The 18,699-nt window shown below is 36.9% G+C and overlaps 1 protein-coding gene across 6 annotated transcripts in view; it reads left to right on the forward strand.

Moving 5' to 3' along the window:
* METTL15 (methyltransferase like 15) overlaps window positions 1–18,699 on the forward strand; it is a 465,972-nt gene that overhangs the window by 237,198 nt on the left and 210,075 nt on the right. The window lies entirely within an intron of this gene.

Consider the following 18,699-nt stretch of genomic DNA (forward strand, 5'->3'; position numbering starts at 1 on the left):
CGCTCCTTTGCAGGGGGAGATGCGCTTTTATTTTTTGAATTTCCAGCTTTTCTGCCCTGCTTCTTCCCCATCTTTGTGGTTTTATCTGTCTCTGGTCTTTGATGATGGTGACGTACTGATGGGGTTTTGGTATAGGTGTCCTTCCTGTTTGATAGTTTTCCTTCTGACAGTCAGAAGGACTGTCTGTTGGCCTGTTGGAGATTGCTTGAGGTCCACTCCAGACCCTGTTTGCCTGGGTATCAGCAGCAGAGGTTGCCGAAGATAGAATATTGCTGAACAGCGAGTGTACCTGTCTGATTCTTCCTTTGGAAGTTTCCTCTCAGGGGTGTACTCCACCCTGTGAGGTGTGGGGTGTCAGACTGCCCCTAGTGGGGGATGTCTCCCAGCTAGGCTACTCGGGTCAGGGACCCACCTGAGCAGGCAGTCTGTCCGTTCTCAGATCTCAACCTCCGCGTTGGGACATCCACGGCTCTCCCCAAAGCTGTCAGACAGAGTCGTTGGCGTCTGCACCGGTCCCTGCTGCTTCCCCTGTTGGTCTTCAGCTGTGCGCTGTCCCCAGAGGTGGAGTCTCAGTTGAAAATGCAGAAATCACCGGTCTGCTGTGTGGCTCGCGCTGGGAGTTGGAGACTGGAGCTGTTCCTATTTGGCCATCTTGCTCCGCCCCCCTGCATTTTACTTTTATCTCTTTATTTATTCTCACATTTTTTGTGTTGGAATGATTGGATGTATATAATTTTAGACTTTTTTACTTACTATTTTATTGTATTACTTAAATTTTATGCTAATATACCAGATATCAGTAGAGATACCATAATTTATTCATTTACTTATCGTTAGATAGTTGGCCCCCAAGTGGGAGCTATTATTAAAAGCCATATAATAAATAATTTGGGCATATTTAAGGCATTTTTGTGGGAACTAGGATATTTTCTAAGCTAAATTCCCAAAGTGCAATTAATAGCTCATACATGCCTTTAGCCGTTGAAACATGGTTTTCAAAATGTATACATGTCCTCTAGAAACCAAAAGCCTTTACTGGGCACTATTTCTAGAGCAATTTAGTGGTATAGAGCAGGTAGGAAAATAAAAATTGGAGGAGGAAATTCAGCATTGCATTTGGATGTGAGTGAAAAACTATATTTATAATTTATGATTTAATTAAAATCCATATGCTATTGGATGTCGGAGAATTTTATATGTAATCTTTAATTCAGTCAGATAGTCTATTGGTATTTCAACAAGCCTATTATGAGAAAAATGATGAAAACCTATGACCTCTACCTTCTGGAAGCTTACATGTCAGTAGGAGAGATAAATACTTTTTGAAGAACTTTTGTAATACAATTGAGAAGTGTTCTATTGCAGGTAAGTATGCTACAGAAAGGCAGACAACTTTATCTTTGAGTGCAAGGATTGATTATGATTATGTGCTAACCTCAAGAAAAAGGCAGCACTGTTAATTACCTGTGTGTTACCATCTTCCACTCTGGGAATTGGAAATGGCCCAACTCTGGGAGCAATAATGCATGCCCTGTAGAATATTCATAAAAGGTGCAAATAAAATATTTTGTAATGAGTCTCAAATATGCTAGAATCTCCTGCTTCGACTTCTGCATCTGGCAAATAGACCTCAATCACTCCTTAAATATCCAGTAATTAAATATAATGGTGACCACCTAAATAGGTAATAGGAATCATGATTCAATTTGAGGTATCCTATCTATGTTGAGCAAATTAAGACACATGTAGTTGATATGGTTTGGCTCTGTGTCCCTACTCAGATCTCATCTTGTAGCTCCCATAATTCCCATATATTGTGGGAGGTAACTCAGTGGGAGATGATTCAATTATGGGGGCAGATCTTTTCCATGCTGTTGTTGTGATAGTGAATGGGTCTCACAAGATCTGATGGTTTTAAAAAACAGGAGTTGCCCTTCAGCTCTCATTTTGCCTGCTGCAATCCATGTAAAATGTGACTTGCTCCTCATTGCCTTCTACTATGGTTGTGAGGCTTCCGCAGCCATGTGGAAGTGTAAGTCCAGTTAAACCTCTTTCTTCTGTAATTGACCCAGTCTCAGGTGTGTCTTTATCAGCAGCATGAAAATGGACTAATACAATAAATTGGTACTGGGAATGGGGCATTGCTGAAAAGATACCCAAAAATGTGGAAGCAACTTTAGAACTGGGTAACAGGCAGAGGTTGGAACAGTTTAGAGAGCTCAGAAGAAGACAGGAATATGTGGGAAAGTTTGGAACTTCCTAGAGCCTTGTTGAATGGCTTTGCCCAAAATGCTGATTGTGATATGGACAATAAAGTCCAGGCCGATGTAGTCTCAGTTGGAAATGAGGAACTTGTTGGGAACTGGAGCAAAGGTGACTCTGTTATGCTTTAGCAAAGAGACTGGCAGCATTTTGCCTCTGTCTTAGAGATTTGTGGAACTTCAAACTTGAGAGATGATTTAGGGTACCTGGGGGAAGAAATTTCTAAGCAGCAAAGCATTCAAGAGGTGACTTGGATGCTGTTAGAGGCATTCAGTTTTAGAAGCAGAACATTAAAGTTTGGAAAATTTGCAGCCTGACAATGTGATAGAAAATAAAATCCCATTTTCTGAGGAGAAATCCAAGCTGACTGCAGAAATTTGTGTAAGTAACGAGAAGTCAATCCCCAAGACAATGGGGAAAATGTCTCCAGGGCATGTCAGATGTCTTCACAGCAGCCCCTTCCATTGCTGGCCCAGAAGCCTAGGAGGAAAAGATGGATTCATGGGCCAGGCCCAAGGCCCCCTTGCTCTGTGCAGCCTGGGGACTTGGTACCCTGCATTCCAGCCACTCCAGCCATGGCTGAAAGGGGCCAAGTTATAGCTCAGGCTGTTGCTTCAGACGGTGGAAGCCCCAAGCTTTGGCAGCTTCTATGTGGTGTTGAGCCTGTGGGTGCACAGAAGTCAAGAATTCGGGTTTGGGGACCTCTGCCTAGATTTCAGAAGATGTATGGAAACACCTGAATGCCCAGGTAGATGTTTGCTGCAGGTCTGGGGCCCCCATGGAGAACCTCTGCTAGACCAGTGCAGCAGAGAAATGTGGGGCCCCCACACAGAGTTCCCACTGAGGCACCACCTAGTTGAGCTGTGAGAAGAGGGCCACCATCCTCCAACCCCAGAATGGTAGATCCACCTGACAGCTTGCATCATGCACCTGGAAAAGCCACGGACACTCAACACTAGCCTGTGAAAGCAGTCAGGAGTAAGGCTATACCCTGCAAAGCCACAGGAATGGAGCTGCCAAAGACCATGGGAACCCATCTCTTGCATCAGCGTGACCTGGATGTGAGACATGGATTCAAAGGAGATCATTTTGGAGCTTTAACATTTGACTGCCCTACTGGATTTTGGATTTTCATGGGGACTGTAGCCCATTTGTTTTGGCCAATTTATTCCATTTGGAATTGCTGTATTCACCCATTGCCTGTACTCCCATTGTATCTAGGAAGTAACTAATTTACTTTTGATTTTACAGTCTCATAAACAGAAGGGACTTACTTGCCTTGTCTCAGATGAGACGTTGAACTGTGGACTTTTGAGTTACTGCTGAAATAGGTTAAGACTTTGGCGTACTGTTGGGAAGGCATGATTAATTTTGCATTGTGAAGATATGGTATTTGGCAGGGGCCAGGGTGGAATGATATGGTTTGGCTCTTGTGTCCCCACCGAAATCTCATTTAATAACTCACATGATTCCCATGTGTTGTGGAGGGACCTCGTGGGAGATGACTGAATTATGGGGGTGGGTCTTTCCCGTTTGTTCTCCTGATAGTGTATGGATCTCATGAGATCTGATGGTTTTATAAAATGAGAGTTGTCCTGCACAAGCTCTCATTTTACCTCCTGCAATCCTTGTAAGACATGACTTACTCCTTCTTGCCTTCCACCGTGATTGTGAAGCTTCCTCAGCCACGTGGAACTGTAAGTCCAATTAAACCTTTTTCTTTTGTACATTGCCCGGACTTGGTTAATGTTCCTCATTACCTTTCTGTTCAAACTTATGACTTTATTTTTTTCCCTATTGTATGAGGATTTGTAAATCTCAACCACCCATAGTGAGATCATGTTGTCATCAGACTTAACCTGGTAAGATTTGGGGATTAGATGAGACTCTGAAGAAGTTTAAAAAGAACCTCACTGAGTAAAGCCAGTTTTATCCAGAACCATTTAAGTTCACAAATTTTAATTAACAGTTTGAAATTTATAATGTTACTTGAATTTCAGATGGGTGAGAATTTAACACTATATTAAAGGAGCCTAGGCAAAAGGACATGAGTTGCGTCACCAAGACTTATTAAATGTGATGGAAATTCAACAGCTGAATGCCAGCAAACAGGTGCAAGAGCTGAATTCATATTTAAACTGTACCACTCAGGGAAAATTGCAATGCATCACGTTGACAGCCACAGCACGTTGCTAATTTCATTCACAAGCTTAAAAATCTCAATACATTTAAACACGTGAATGTATTAAATTTTAAAAAGTGTAAGTAGCATAAGGGTATCCCAGAACTAAAAATTACAATTTCTCTCTGGGACTTCAAATCATTTATCTAGCCAGAAGCATAGTGCTTTTTATGAATGAAATATATCTTACTACTTTCACATACTAATTGTGTTCTATTATTATATGTAGTGCAGACTGTTACTAAGCAATTTTCTCTTACTTTATGTGAAATTCTTTGTGAGTCATAAGAAAGCCAAGGAATCACTGATAAGAGTTTCCAACTTCTGATATCATACATGAAACAGGGTTTTCAATCAGTGCTTCCAGTGATGCTAACTGGTAGAATATTTCTGGAGGTAAAGAAAAACAAAACTAAACAAATACAGAAGGTTTTTAGGTGATATCATTAGAAGTGGTAAGTTGTAAGCTAAAAACTCAGCTAACTCCCAATTTGCATTTACCAGAAATTTACCTACTGTGGGTCATTTAAGAATTTGATAGAAGCAGCAGAGCATCTCCACATAAAATTGCATGTACATGCAAAATCTTACGAAGATTTCAGGGAGTTCATGAATTTCCACATTCAGAATATTTTATAATACATCTTGATCTTTGTCTGGGACTGGAAGGGTATCCCTTTTGAGAGGACTTTTTTCTTTGCCACCTACTGTGCACCAGGCCTTAAAACTGGGATTGGGGAAGTAAAGGAAAATAAGAAAAGATCTCTGGACCTTTTACAGCCTAGTGGACGTTGGTAGACAAGTAGTACAGGGTGCTAAATAATTTGATTATATATATATATATATATATATATAATATATATTATATATTATATGTAAAATGTATATAATATAATATATAAGTATATATAATATATATTATATATATAAAAAATTGCAAATTGGAGAAGACAGCACATTAGTGAGTATTAAGTGATGTAAAGTACAAGAAGAGAAACATTCTAGGCTGAAGGAACAGTATGTGCAGAAGCACAGAAATGAGAACAAGAAGCACTGTTCTTTCATTGCTAAAATACTGTATAAGAAATGTATAACAACAAATGTATTTTAAAAGTCTTCTCTATCAACATTTCTTAAGAAGCTTTAAATAAAACAAAAATATAAGAAGCTGGGCCTAATTTTTTAAGGTTTTAACCATCTCAGCCTTTTATTACACTTCTATACAAGCTTGTTCTCCTCATCTTGCTTAACTGGGGAATATTAAGCACTCAATTTTCAAATATAAAAACAGCTGTAAAAGGCTCCCTTCCTAGTAAGTGAGTCAAGAAAAGCCCATATGTACTGCACTGGATGAGTCTAGATTCTTAGTCAAATACATGTAATCACTACCTGCCCAAAAATCTTGACAATGGCAGCAGTAGCAGCTGATTCTTTTTTAAACCCACTATCAAGAAAGCAGACGAAAAAGAGACAAATGTACAGTCAATAACCTGAGCTAACAATAAGTTGTTTTCAATAGAGCAAAAAGGACAAAAGCCAAAGGTATTCATTACCATTCCCAGAATGAGAGACCAGGGCACTTGCCGCCTTCACCAGATGCGCTGTCTTTAGGTCTGACAATGCACATCTCCCCAAGGGAAATGTAGGGAGAAAGCAAAACTCTTGCAATTCGATGCATAGTGATTTGGCTTCCATTAAAACATCTCTCAGTAAAAGCCTATTCAGGTTTAAAGATTCCACACTCATTTTCTCCTAGAAAATGAGATCACTGTGTAAAACAGCAGACATGGAATTAGAGCTTCTGGAAATCACTCTAAGCCATGTGGTCTCATCTTAACTTCCTTAAATTCTGATCAGGAAAAAGATGAGATGGCTTGGTGAACATATCATCTTAAAATTGTTGCTTTGTTTTGAGCACCTATAAACAGAAAGAAGCTCGACAACATTCTTAGGACACTGAAAAAAAATATATATATATATTATATATATATATATATGTATGTATAAAATAAATAAGAGTTTTTTGGTGAGAAAACTCATACTGATCTAGACTTCCTAGAATGTATCTGAGATGAACTAGTCAAATAAGACTACTTACAATCCCTGCGAAGTTGAGAAGAGACATTTAACCCCTCAGTTTGGTACCTTTGAATGAAAATTAGAACATCTATTTCATACCTCTTAGAATTTTTGTGAGAATTAAATACGTGGAACGTGATTAAAACAAAGTCTACCTCCAGTATTTTCCCAAGTGTGTTATCCAGAAAATAAATACTATGGAATGGTTATTAAAATTAAAGCAATTTCTTATCAAAAAGTTGGGAAATTCTGGGTAAACAAAGTTATACAGTTATCTTAAGAACTCTACCATGTTAATGGGCATTATGAATCCTGGAAAAAGGAGTGTAACATGTTTCATTTCCCAAACTTACTTGACAACAGATACACTGGTATTTGGTTGGGGATTGAAGTTTGGAAAATGCTGTGCGATACAGGGTCAATGTTCTTCTCTCTTTCTTCTTCATTCTCATAAGAGCATGTATAATTCTTTATAGCACTTATCACAATATTTACATATCATTCTCTTCATTAGGTTTGAATTTCATGAGAGCAAGGACTGTGTATTCAGAAATGTTTTAATCCCCAGTGTTTAGTACATTGCGGGTAATACATTTTTTTAGTCTATACAATTTCTGGTAACCTCAGACGCAATTCAGTTGATAGGCAGACTAAATAAATAGTTTTTTTTTTTTTTTTTTAGCTGTGAAAACAAAGGGGGTGGTTTAAAATCACTCCAATATATTTTAGCCTTGTAGAACGTGCTTAAAAAGTAAGGCTAGGCATGGTGGCTCCCTCCTATAATCACAGCACTTTGGGCAGCCAAGGTAGGAGGAATAGCACTTGAGCTCAGGAGCTCAAGACAAGCCTAGGCAACATAGAGAGACCCTATCTCTACATAAAAATTTAAAAATTAGCTGGGTGTGGTGGTGCTCACCTATAGTCCCAGCTATTCAGGGGGCTAAAATGGAGGATCCCTTGATCCCAGGGTTCAAGGCTGCAGTGTGAGCTATGTCATGCCATAGCACTTCAGCTTGGGTGATAGTGAGACCCTATTTCTTAGTATAAAAAAAAAATTCCTGTGCAGAAAGGTGCTCTATGAAAACTAGGCACAGGAGTAAAAAAAAGAATAGAGAAAAAAACAAAAATACATTCTTAAAATGCCCAAATACAAGTTGTATAACTCAGGTGGCAAGAGAAATCTAGAAGTTTAATTATGGAAAATAAACTGAGTAGATGGTTTAAATACAGCCTGGAAGGTTTAGGCTGATGAAATTTGGTCTGTTAAAATCCTTAGCATCAGTTACTAAATAGGGTAAAACTAAATTTTTTTTTTTTTTTTTTTTTTTTTTTTTTTGAGACGGAGTGTCGCTCTCACCCAGGCTGGAGTGCAGTGGCCTGGAGTGCAGTGGCGTGATCTCCGCTCACTGCAAGCTCCACCTCCTGGGTTCACACCGTTCTCCTGCCTCAGCCTCCCTAGTAGCTGGGACCACAGGCGCCCACCACCATGCCCTGCTAATTTTTTGTATTTTTAGTAGAGACGGGTTTCACCGGGTTAGCCAGGACGGTCTAGATCTCCTGACCTCGTGATCCGCCCGCCTCGGCCTCCCAAAGTGCTGGGATTACAGGCGTGAGCCACCACGCCCGACCTACATTTTTTTTTTAAAGACAATTTTTTTCATACTTAAGTCGTTCTAAGTCTTTATATTTTTAGAACCTAAGTACTACTTTGTAAATTCGAGAATATTCCATTAATGTATACATTAGGAAAATTTTATACTTCATTTTGGATGCTGAAATCTTTTAGTCCAGTACCTAACTTGAATAAACATTACTCAGATGCTTCAGGGATTTTCAATGACCCTTTATCTTACCCACTGTCTTTAGTCCAGGCTGAAAGTGGATTAAGCGTGGCAGAACCTTTAAGTTAACATATCAAATCCCCTTCCTACCTACTCCATTTTACAACTGAGAAGAGTAAGTAACTGTATTATGCCATTCATAAAATGACTACTTTATGCCAAGTATGCACTAAATGCTTCTGAACATTTTTTACCTGATTTTCACAATAATCCTGTGAGAAGTGTTATGATTTCATCCTAGAATGGAGAAACTGAGAAGTAAAGTGTTTTACCCCACATCAAATAGCCATAGAAAAAGTGAGTGATCTGAAAATTGAACTTAGAGCCCTTTCTCTGAAGGTCAGCGACATTTCCTTTACACAATGTTTTATTAGCAGAAGTATTGTCATTTTTTATGCTTTTTCATAGGAGTGATTAAAATGTATATGCATAAACATAGTGCTTGCACATAACATGACCAAGACTTAAGTGAAGACAACTATTTAATAACAGACATATAAAATATTAATGGAAATACTATGTTCCCTGGATGCATTGCTTCAACATTATAATTAAATTTTACACAAATAAATTTACCCACTTACTATAATTCCAATCAAAATTTTTATTTTTATATACTTTGATTCTGAATTTAATTTGAAGCAATAAATATATTGGAATACCCAAGATAATTTTGAAAAGAATGTTGAAAGATGATTGTGGGCTGGTGACGGAGAAGAGAAGGTTGTCCCACCTGATAGCAAAACTTACTGGAAAAAATATTTAATAATAATTAAAATAACCTGGTATTTGCAGAAAAATAGGAGAAATGCATCAATGGAATGCAATTGAAAATCCAGAAGCAGATCCATCTATGTATAGAAATGTAGTATATGATCAAGAGGGTACTTCAAATCAGTACAAAAGGAATGTACTGCTTAATAAATAGGATAGTTGACTATGTCTTTTTTTAAAAAAAAAAAAAAAAAAGTTAGATTTGAACCTCATATACTAAAAAACAAATTTTGTGTGGATTAAATATTCAAATGTAAGAAATAAAACCAGAAATACATAAAAAAATAGAGTTGATTATATCTGTAATCTTAGAGTGGGGAAAGCCTTCCTAAATTTAATAAAACCTAAAACTACTATAAAAAAAAAGTCTATAAAAATGTTTAATTTTTGAATGGCAGAAACTCTACAAAATTAAAAGACATTCACAGTTCAGGAAAAAATATTTTCAACTATATAAATAGTTGACAAAGGGTTAATATCCTTATTTTATAAACAGCTCTTCTAAATCAATAAAGCAGAGACCAACATCACATCAAGAAAATGGACAAAGGATTTGTTCAAGCAATTTCTAGCTGGAATCAACTGGCTATTAGATTTGAAAAGATGTCCAACCTTACTAATTACCAAAGAAATGAAAATTAAAACAGTAGTAAGCTAAGACTTACCTACTATCAGACTATCTATCTGATAGTCTATCTATCTGATAGACCTACTGTCAGAGTTAAAGAGTGATAGCTTCTAGTACTGGTAAGGATGTGAGGAGAAGGACTCTCATATACTATTGAAGGAAGTAAATTGGCATAATCTATTTAGAGAGTATATTTAGAAATATTGATCCAAATTTAAGTTGACCTAACAGCTCCAAGAGACGTACAAGATTCACATACAGTTGCGAATATTTTTCCCATACTGTGACTGTCATTTTACTTTGTAGAGTTTTTCTGCTATGTAGAATTTTAAAATGTACAGTTCACCTGTTTATTACATCATTTTTTGTGTGTGATGGAAAAAATAAAAACCATCCTAAATGTTCCTGCTGTGGTGACAATGTGAGCTCCACCAGAGACCACTTCTATCTTATTTACTATTGTGTTTCCAGTTGGCTGGTACTTGACACTACAAACATTTGTTAAATGAACAAACGAAATGAATTATAATGCATTTATACAACTGAAATTATTTGTAAAGATAAGTAAACTAAGTTTGTAGATTATTTTACAGATGATTCTCTTCTTATAAATATATGTGTATATATTTTTATATATGCACATATACTCATATATATATATTTTTTCACACATGTGTATGAAGAAAAAAGGAAGTATGCCTTTTGGTTGACTCTTGAGGTAGAATGCAAAAAGTAGTGACATTAACTGTTGACTTCATATACAAATGATAATATTTCCTTTGGCTTTCTTTTTTTTTTTCTTTTTTCATTTTTTTAACAAATGACTATGTTTATAACTTGGAAGTACAAATGTAGTCATTCTTTCAATCCACCAACTGTTCTTGGTGCAAAGGTTTTATAGCAGTGAATACAGTCTCTATTTTCCCTGAGTCTGTATTCTAGTAGAGGAAGACAGATGGCAAAGAAAGAAATGTTTATTTCTGATAAGGTGTTATGAAGAAAATTAAACCAAAGTAGAGGGACTAGTGACATGGTGCTGTTTTTCATAAGCATAGTTAGAGACTGCCTTTTGAATTATGTGGTATTTGAAAAGATACTTGAATAAAGTAGGAAGTAAGCTACCCAGGGCTATGAAGGTAGATCTTCTAAGTACAGGTCAAAGGACTAAGGCGGGACCGTGCCAAATTTCAGTTAAGAGCAAGGTCAGGGGATGTTGGAGTTGTTGACATGATTAATTTTTGTATTTAAAAGGATCAGTCTGGTGGTGGATGTGTGGAAAAGATGACAATGGCTTGGACTAGGGTCATAGTGGTAGAGCTGGTAAGAAGTGGTGAGGTTCTGGATATATCCCAGATATAGAGGCATCAGAATTTGCTGATGTGAGACAAAGAAAACAGAAAGGATATCAAACTGTCAAGAGTCTTAAAATGCACCACCATCAACAAACCTGATCTGCAATGTGAGAATGGAGTGCCTCTAATAAGGCAGAACTCTTTAACAATTTTCTTTCACAGCTAGGGTCAATCCCTTATGTCATGAATTTTCCCAGCATTACTGTGAGAGAAGTAAGTGCCAAATAATGTCTCAAAATTGTATTGAAATTAGAACTTGTTCCCATGCTGGGTTTAGTGTATGCTTTCTTTTAAAAGTGTATTTAACATGAAAACATCTTCCCATTAAATGTAGCTTAGCCTTTAATTTCCTTTTGTAGTCAGTTTTACTAACAAATTTTTCTATTTTAAAGCATAAGGAGGAAAACAGTTCTGCTCTTTTGAAGAATTTAGAAAATTTGTGGTTTAGGATTTTATAGTTGTTAAGTGAAAAAAGTTTACATAAAATCTTAACAATATTGTACATTAATCTTTGGGGAAAAACTTGAACTTAAATCACTGAAGATATTGAGGACTTTTTAAAACTTAAATTTCCAAATTTTCACATTATATTATCATGTCTCATTTTATTCTGCAAAAGAAATATGCAAAACTAAAGTTCACCTTGGACATTTCCTCTATGTCAGGTAATAAAGGCTTCCACGCTTGGATTTTCTGAGGTTAAAATTATTTGGGGGTGCTCCGTTGCATGTACAAATAATTGATTAATCAAGGATGTTCTCAATCATTATCAGGTATAATTAAGTGCATGCAATCAGTTATATTGAGATGGTGAAATTGCTGGCAAATTTGAGAGTTCACTTGCTCCAACAAAAATCATACATTGCTTCCCATGATCACGTTTAGCCAAAAAGTAGCATAGGGGACTGGACCTATATCATGACATTTAAAAAGTATTTTCATAATGCTTTTAGTGACTAAAATTATGATGCTGCTCACTTAGTCACTTACTGATATGACTGAATATTATGCTCTTTATAGACCCACCCTGTCGGATTCACGACTACACCAAATGTCATGTTGAGGTCTGAAGGGAGTGGGTGGATAAGCAGAAAGAACACTCGGGGCCGTAGGCAGGTAAAAGATGATTTTATTTAGCAGCAGCTCTCATCGATAGCTTTCTTATACTTGCACTCTACACTGTTCGCCTTTATTTCAGCTGTTTGCTCCAGCTCTGTGGCTCCTGCTGCCCCCATGCCTGCAGCTGCATGGCTGACTCTCCCTTGGCTTCAGGGTCAGCAGCTTAACTCTTTCTCTCCCTGGGCACGAGCGAGCCGAGCTTTGTACCGGCTCCCCTCCGTCCGTCTGCAAAGATGGATAGCTCTGACTCTCTCTATCTTTCTCTGGGTGCCTACACCTGCACAGTATCAGCAGGGCAATTATACCTTTTACAGACAATATTGGCATAGAACCAAGTGATGGCCTTCCAATGTTATGGCTACATGGCTGTGATAACAAGTGGAGTTATACGCGTTTTCCCTGAACTCACTGAGTAATGCAGGATGTAAACATCCTTCCTTGGCCTATCCTTGACCAAAGCACAGCCATGTTCCTTGAACTCCACCCTCTAGGCTGAGGTAGACATAGGTCTTGGATACGCAGGTTATATATATAAGCTTTGAGTACATGGGTGCGAAAGACACACACAGGCTTTATACATAAGTTTTGGGCACATAGGTTTAATATACAGACTTGGCACACAGGGCGTACACACCCGATGATGTGAATGAAACTGCACTAATGATCCTGGATTTTTATCCATTTTTTAAATTTATTATCTATTCATTATCTTCTCAACAAACATTTATTGAGTGTTTTCTAAAGTAGTTTTTAATCTTGGCTGCATGTCAAAATCCTCTGTGAAGCTTTTTAAAAGTAGTGATTCCTGAATAATAAACCCCTGAAACTGATTCAGTAGATCTAGAGTGCAGCCAGGCATTTTTGTCAAAAGCACCACAGGTGACTGTGATGTACAGTCAGAATTAAGAATCACAAGCTTCTCTGTCAAGTACTAAGGTTATAAGAGTAAACATGAAATAGTTCTTATTCACAAGGAGATCAGAGTCAAATGAGTGAGATAAACAAGTAAATGAGTAATTACAGAAGAGTATGATAAGTACTCTACTAGGGGTAAGCACACCTATTCTCATATACATTGGTACTAGGTTAACTAAGTCTATTCATGGACTATAACACACAAAAAGGAGATTTTCTCTCATCATCAAACCTAATGACACAAATTGTGATTTTCCACCTTACCTACTCTATTCCTTAATCAGATGAATTAGCCATACTAGACTCTGTGGTGAAACTCAGCAGACGAAAAAGCAGAACGACAAGTTTCTATTTCTGATAGCAGTATATGGGAGATGAGAAGGAGGTGAAGAAGAATTGCAAAACAGTGAGCTCCTCGAAGGCAGGGACCATTTTTCTGTCTTACTAATATTTTTCTCCCTGTGGCCTCATTCGGAGTCCAGCATAAGAGTAGGCATTGAATCTGTTAGTTTTTTTTTTAATCTTGTTTTCTTGATTAAATCAGGAGCCAGCTGTTCTTGCCTAGCTTGTGCATTCCTAAGATAACTGTTTCTTGCTCTCTGAACAGTGACTTTCACAAGAAAACCATTTTTGCTTCTTCAGAGGCACAGGACTTTTATTGTCTTTAAGCTTAATAATTCATAGAACCTTGCTAATCCTTCGTGGTTGGATTGTTTTTTCTTATCCATGTGTCCCATTGCCAGTTGATGTTTTGTTCTTACTACTGTAATTTCGATTATCACATGTCATTTTATTTTTATTTTTATGTATTTTGAGACAGGGTCTCACTCTGTTGCCCAGGCTAGAATGCAGTGGTGCAATCATGGCTCACTGTAGTCTCAACCTCGCCAGACTCAGATGATCCTCCCGCCTCAGCCTCTGGAGTAGCTGGGACTACAGGCATGCACCACCATGCCTGGCTAAATTGTAGGTGTTTTTATTGTTTATTTTGTTTTTTGTTTTGTTTTGTTTTGTTTTGTTTTTTGAGAGACAGGGTTTCACCATGTTGCCCAAGATTGGTCTTGAACTCCTGGTGTCAAGCCATCTGCCTGCGTTAGCCTCCCAAAGTGCTCCCAAATCCCTCCCTCCTAAAGGGATTACAAGCATGAGCCATCGTGCCCGGCATCACATGCTGTTTATATTCTTTTGTTTCTTTTTAATTTCATTTTACATGATCTGCTTTGATAACCTTTCTTCCTAAAAATTACAGACACGAGGTACCAGTGTAAAGGAAGGATGGAACTGGAAATTTAACCTATCTAAAATAAGGGAAGATATGTGCCTTTGATCCCCTCCAGAGAAGTACCGAAAAAGCTCCACAAAACACATTGCTCATTGCAGACCTCTTGTCATCTCTTGGTCCCTAAAGATGAGACAACGAGGTTGACAAGACCACATCTAGAAATATCTTCCAGGAAATCCATCAGGCATAATCCAGGTCAGAATTCCCCAAACAAGAGTAAGAAGTCCCCAGAAGGAAAGCTTCATAAATTAAGGTTCCCCTATTATCTTGAAGACCATCTATTCCCAAATATAGCTGAGAGTTGTTATGTCCATTCTGCATGACTTTATGACATTGGCAAGGCCAAATTAGATCTTATAAAGAAAAGCTTGTCTGATTGCAGTGGTTTTGTCAGCTGCAGATTCATATATATTAGGGGATATACTTAATGTGAACATGATTTATATAAACTTGAAATTGTGTAATATAAAATACTAGTAAAATCTCACTTTGGGTGAATGCTTTGAAAATCGATTTCATCAAATGAAAGGAATTAGGAATGTCATAGTTTCACAGCTAGCTAACTAAATGAATTATAAATTATGTCCATCCTTCTGCCACAAGAAGGTGCTATTTTAGCTAGTAAGCCAAAATGTCTAACAAACTTTAATGTCAAATTAACCAATGCTGTTGTTTATATTAGAACTACGTGGTGATTTCAGACATTTTTTGTTGTTTTTTTGGTTTTGTTTGTGAAACATTCCATTTTCATTAATTTTAAAAAACATATTTACTGACAATAGTATGCAAACATTTATTGAGCTTTCTGCCTTTCTATTATTTTATGAATTAAGAAATTCTGCATTAAAATGTCAAGAAAGTTAAGCAGTTATGTTGAACCATGCTTTTAATTTCTGGAAAATGTTAGAGATAATGCTAAGAAATTTAAAAAGTATGTATATAGCAAAAATATCCTACAGTACTTATTGATTTATGTGCTCCATGAATGTTTACTTCCTATTTTACATGAAAATATATGTACATTAAAATGTATTTTATATTATATTTCTTCTTTGAGAAAAGTAGTTTTGAATTATGCAAAATTTGAATCATGCAAGGTCTTCAAGAATGCAGCTGGTACCAAGACAGAGATATAGACCAATGGAACAGAACAGAGTCCTCAGAAATAATACCACACATCTACAACAATCTGATCTTTGACAAACCTGACAAAAACAAGAAATGGGGAAAGGATTCCCTATTTAATAAATGGTGCTGGGAAAACTGGCTAGCTATATGTAGAAAGCTGAAACTGGATCCCTTCCTTACACCTTATATGAAAATTAATTCAAGATGGATTAGAGACTAAAATGTTAGACCTAAAACCATAAAAACCCTAGAGGAAAACCTAGGCAATACCATTCAGGACATAGGCATGGGCAAGGACTTCATGTCTAAAACACCAAAAGCAATGGCAACAAAAGCCACAATTAACAAATGGGATCTAATTAAACTAAAGAGGTTCTGTGCAGCAAAAGAAACTACTATCAGAGTGAACAGGCAACCTACAGAATGGGAGAAAAGTTTTGCAATCTGCTTATCTGACAGAGGGCTAATATCCAGAACCTACAAAGAACTCAAACAAATTTACAAGAAAAAGACAACCTCCTCAAAAAGTGGGCGAAGGATATGAACAGACACTTCTCAAAAGAAGACATTTATGCAACCAACAGACACATGAAAAAATGCTCATCATCACTGGCCATCAGAGAAATGCAAATCAAAACCACAATGAGATACCACCTCACACCAGTTAGAATGGCGATCATTAAAAAGTCAGGAAACAACAGGTGCTGGAGAGGATGTGGAGGAATAGGAACACTTTTACACTATTGGTGGGACTGTAAACTAGTTCAACTGTTGGGGAAGACGGTGTGGCAATTCCTCAAGGATCTAGAACTAGAAATACCATTTGACCCAGCCATCCCATTACTGGGTATATACCCGAAGGATTATGTATCATGCTGCTGTAAAGACACATGCACAGGTATGTTTATTGCGGTACTAATCCCAATAGCAAAGACTTGGAACCAACGCAAATGTCCATCAATGACAGACTGGATTAAGAAAATGTGGCATGTATACACCACGGAATACTATGCAGCCATAGAAAAGGATGCGTTCATGTCCTTTGTAGGGACATGGATGCTGCTGGCAACCATCATTCTCAGCCAACTATCGCAAGAACAGAAAACCAAACACCGCATGTTCTCACTCATAGGTGGGAATTGAACAATGAGAACATTTGGACACAGGAAGGGGAACATCACACACCAGGGCCTCTCATGGGGTGCGGAGATGGGGGAGGGATAGTATTAGGAGATATACCTAATGTAAATGATGAGTTAATGGGTGCAGCACACCAACATGGCACATATATACATATGTAACAAACCTGCACATTATGCACATGTACCCTAGAACTTAAAGTATAATAAAAATAACAATAAATAAATAAAAATAAGAATGCAACCTTTCTGACACTTCCTCTGAGTCCAGGCTTCAAAATATAAATAGTTGCATGTTTGTTCAGATTCTTAGAATACTCTGAAACACATTTCCCAGTGACCCAGACTCTTATCAGGAAAATGGAGGAATTGAATAGCAAGTGGTAAGAAGCTGACCTTCCTCTTCAGTTTTGATGTTGACATCATGTTCCTGAGAGACCTCGTTGTTGGAAGATAAATCCCCTAGTGTCTAACATTCTCTACACTTTTGGCAAAGTAATTTTTGTAGAGGAAAGAGAGAATCATCACACCAATTTGGTTTACTTTAAACCACCAGGTTCTCAGTTCTCTGATACGTGCAAGATTTCTCTCCTTCTCTGATTTAGTTCCCATAGAAGATTAATCTACTATGCCTGAACTTTACTACTAGGTGTTCAGATTACTGAAATGTGAACTAAGGTGCCAGCCTTGTATAATTAACTTTTCCTTAAGAAACACGCTAAGGAGATTAAAATGCCAAGATTGCAGTTATCTTCTGAGATCTTCATTAAGAACAAATTTGTACTAGAAACATTGCTTCTCTACGGGATAATGCTCTCCAGGAACATGGTTCAAAATCAAGGAAAAATTTTTGTATAAATCTATTGAACATTATACTTTAATATCTTGTTTGTGTGCCAGTGGTTATAAGCTTAAGGAAAATTATATTTATGGGTTTATTTAGAAATTAGTAATTTTTGCTTATCTCAATTATTGAAGTAGATGAAACGTATCTGTTTTGATATGCATGTTTTAAAATATGATATAAATAATATACATGTATTCTGCAGTTTACTTCTTTTATGTATTCTAGATATATGTCCCTTATTAGACTTATGATTTGCAAATATTTTCCCATTCTCTGACTTGTCTTTCATTTCTTGATGGTGTCATTTGAATGAGAAAGGTTTTTAATTTTGATCAAGTCCAATTTATCTATGTTTTTCTTTTGTTGTTCACAATTTTGGTGTCATATGTAAGAATCTTTTGCAACATTCAAAGTCATGAAGATTTAGCCTTATGTTTTATTCTAAGATTTTTATAGTTTGTACTTTTACAGTTAAGTCTTTGATCTATTTTGAGTTTGTTTTTGTATGTGATGTAAGAGCCTAGTTACATTCTTTTACATGTGGCTATCCAATTTTCTCAGCATTGTTTGTTCAAAAGGCTTTTCCCAGTTGAATGGTCTTGGCACTCTTGTCAAAAATTAGTTGACTGTATAGGTATGGGTTTATTTCTTCACTCTCAGTTACGTTCTATTTTTCTCTATATCTACTGCTTTGCCAGTACCACACTGTCTTATCATTGCTTTGTGGTAAGCTTTCAAATTCATAAATGTAAGTCCTGCTACTTTATTCTTTTTTTTCCAAGATTATTTGGGCTGTTCTGGATGCCTTGTAATTTTGTATGAATTTTAAAATCAGCTTATTAATTTGTACAAAGAAGTCAGCTGGAATTCTGATAGGGATTACATTGAATCTTAGATCAGTTTGGGTAGTATTGCCATCTTCCAATCTTTGAACATACAGTAGTTAAGTGTTCCAATATTTGAACATTCAGTAGTTTTCCATTTATATAAGTCTTTGTTTCAAAAATGTTTTACACCTATGGCCTTACCACTTCATTCTCATCTGTATATCCAAATGATCACCTGCCCTCATTTTATTTCAGCTTAACGTATTTCCTTTCAATGTTTTGAATGCAGACCTGTTCACAGTGGATTGTCTCACTTTTTATTTC

The sequence above is a fragment of the Rhinopithecus roxellana genome, chromosome 15, assembly GCF_007565055.1.
Source record: "Rhinopithecus roxellana isolate Shanxi Qingling chromosome 15, ASM756505v1, whole genome shotgun sequence".
Taxonomy (NCBI): Eukaryota; Metazoa; Chordata; class Mammalia; order Primates; family Cercopithecidae; genus Rhinopithecus; species Rhinopithecus roxellana.